This window comes from Gossypium raimondii, chromosome 1 (assembly GCF_025698545.1).
Source record: "Gossypium raimondii isolate GPD5lz chromosome 1, ASM2569854v1, whole genome shotgun sequence".
In the NCBI taxonomy this organism is placed as follows: domain Eukaryota; kingdom Viridiplantae; phylum Streptophyta; class Magnoliopsida; order Malvales; family Malvaceae; genus Gossypium; species Gossypium raimondii.
This window is the reverse complement of record NC_068565.1, coordinates 18,961,879-18,965,088: the sequence shown is the minus strand read 5'-3', so window position 1 is coordinate 18,965,088 and position 3,210 is coordinate 18,961,879. Positions and strand designations below refer to the sequence as shown.

Genomic DNA, 3,210 nt, shown 5'->3' with positions numbered 1-3,210 from the left:
GCCATGATGGGTTATAGAAATTGGATTGTAGCCCTTTCTTTCCTCGATTTTGGTTCTGGTTAACCATGGATACTCAGATTCTAGTTTTGATGGACATTCTTCGAACAAATGTCCTTCCCCACAATAAACACAGACTACATTTTCAAATTGATTCAGTGGCTGTGCTGCAAAACTATTACACCCATTAGTAGTAAGATTTTTTAACATTGAGAATATTGATGATACTTGAGATGCGAGTGAAGTAAGAGTGTCTACTTCATGTATTTTAACGACTCGTCTTCCTGACGCTGCTCGATTGGTTGGCCATTGATAATTGTTGCCGACAATCCTCTCAATGATAGCCTCATTATAAGACTTGGAAAGGAGAGCACCATTAGCAGAAGCATCCACTACCATCCTCGTGTGAGCATTGAGACCATTATAAAATGTCTCAAGTTGTATGAAATGTGAGATTCTATAATGAGGGCACTTCCGTAATAATTTTTTGTACCTTTCCCATGCCTCATACAATGACTCATCATCCATTTGTTGGAAAGTAGTGATCTCGTTCCTCAACTTAGCATTCTTGCTAGGCGAGAAATACTTCATAAGGAATTTTTTTGCTAACTCTTGCCATGTTGAAATTGAGTTTGGTGGTAATGAGTTCAACCAAGCTCGATTTTTGTCCCTTAGTAAATATGGGAATGACTTCAATTGTAATGCATCTTTGGGTACTCCAACTAACTTGAAAGAATCGTTCACCTCCATAAACAGTCTTAAGTGTAGGTGAGGATCTTCGGTAGGCATTCCACTGAATTGGCCCACTGTCTGAAGCATCAGGAACATGAATGGCTTCAACTTGAACTGTTGTGCCTCAATTTCGGGTCTCCTAATACCTGGATTAAGATCATGAAATACTGGCACGACATACTATCTCAAAGCTCTATCCCTATCATCAACAATAAGGATAGGATTTTGAGCAAGGTTTGCTCTGTTTCCTTGATTCAGATTTTCGAAGTTCATCTTTTCAGTCCTTCTCTGACTTGCTTGTCTTCTTCACTGTCAAAAAGTTCGTTCAATCTCAGAGTCTACAGGGAGTAAATCGATGATTCGGTCAATACTCATAAACACCTAAAATAATCACAAAAATATTAACTAAGTTAAAATTTGAACAGAAAAATAAACCAAAAAACTAACAACTTCACAAATAATGACTTTTTTAAAACACAGCCCCCGGCAACGGTGCCAAAAACTTGGAACGACGGAAATGTGCAAGTGTACACAATCGCAATAAGTATTAAAGCGACAAGTAAATGTTGAGTTATCGTACCCACAGGGGCTGTCAAAAGAATTATTTATGAATGCTATTTAAAACACTTTGGTGAAGAAAAATATATTGTTTGAAGAGGGTGATTAAAAACTAAGATTTTAAACTAAGTGAACTAAATAAATAAATCTTAAATGCACGATTTCAAAATACGATTTTAATCAAGATGACATAATTGTGTTAGATTAATTACATTTCTTAACTTAGAATTATTAAACTCATGTTTATATTGTTATGCACATACTCACCTACCAAAATCCATTTATCTCTTGACTATATCCCTATGTCAATTCAACCGATTAAAAAAATTTTAATAGGCAATATGACGAAACCATTTTTATTTTGGAAAAAAACAAAAATTAGTTGTCGACTTAAAAAAAAACAAAAATTGGGAGTCGCCACCAATCTTTTATTGAGGTGTGATTGGATCACCTAAACAATAGCTTTGGTCTACAAGTTTTAGAAAAATGGATTCGGGAGTCGGTTACGTACGAGGAAGGATTAGCACCCTCGTAACGCCCAAAATTGGTACCTAGTTAATTAATTAGTGTGTTAATTTCAAAATTTCAAAAATATGATCCTTAATAAAAACTAAAAAACGTTACTTATTAAGACTCTTATCATTTCAGAGAAAGAAAATGTCACACCCAATGCGTTAGGGCACGACATTCTATTTCCTCAAAAATGATTTAGTCCAAAATACTCTTATAATAAAAATTTAAAAGAATATCCATTTATTTAAGATTTAAGAAATCGCATTGTCGTTAGGGCACAATTTCTCAAAATCCTAAACTTGGAATATTTCCTTTGTTATCATTTTTTTTAAAATATTTGTCTCGAGAAATCAATACGTCACATCCTATACGTTAGGATACAACATATTAAATTCCTGACAATAAGCTTTTCATTTTATTTTTTGATTAATGAGCAACTTTGGATCGTTAGATTTAACGAAGAAAATCGGAACCCAATACATTAGGGCTCAATTTCCTTGAAAATCCTAAATACGAGTATTATCTCAATTTTGAAAATTTTTGAATAAAATGATTTTGATGCTTGAATGATATCGAACATAGCCTTTTAAGCGAATAGAATGCGATAAATGGTAATATACAACATGGAGCGATAATTCGTAAATAAAACATACACTAATGAATGATAAATAATAAATGAATTGAAAGAAAATACATAAACCTATTTAAGAGAGAATTTAAAGGTAATAGATAAAATAATATGAAATCAATAAAATATAGAATAAAAATAATTTATTACAAATTATATATGTATATATAAAATACTATTGTATAAAACATTTTCATATAAATCTTTAAGACATATAACTATGTAAAGTGAATTTGAAAATATATTACAAAATAGGAATATCAAAGAATATATACAAATCATGTTGAATTTACCTAAAATATAAAAAAGTGTGATATATCGAAATAATAGCAATATATATTGAATTTCAAAATAATGATACATTATAATTTTTTAAAAGGGTAATATATACATATAATTCAATAAACTTATAGCCATAATACATATAAAACGTAAAATAAAATGGAAAATACTAAGCTTAATCATTAAAATAGTATTAGATTCAAAATTAAATATATATATATATATTAAAAAAATAGTGGAGTAAGAAATCAAGCACATTGAATTAATAAGGATTTAAATTGAACTCCAAACAAAATTAAAGGAAAAAAAATGAAAGGCCCAATTAAAAGGCGCGAATAACTCATAGGGCTCGAATGTGAAAATATCCCCATCCTTTGAAACGCGTCACTTTATTTGGGCTAAATAAAATAAATAAATAAAATCCGCAGTGGTATCACCTTCTCCTTTTTTTAAAATCGTAAATAAGTAAAAAAATAATCGAAAAAGAAAAGAAAACAGTA

At 30.6% G+C, this 3,210-nt stretch overlaps 1 non-coding gene across 1 annotated transcript; it reads left to right on the top strand.

The window, feature by feature from the left end:
• Positions 1–451: 451 nt before the first annotated feature.
• Positions 452–558, top strand: LOC128032789 (small nucleolar RNA R71). Its single transcript, XR_008189114.1, has one exon. It is a non-coding gene; the product is annotated as a small nucleolar RNA R71 (small nucleolar RNA).
• The last annotated feature ends 2,652 nt before the right edge of the window (positions 559–3,210 follow it).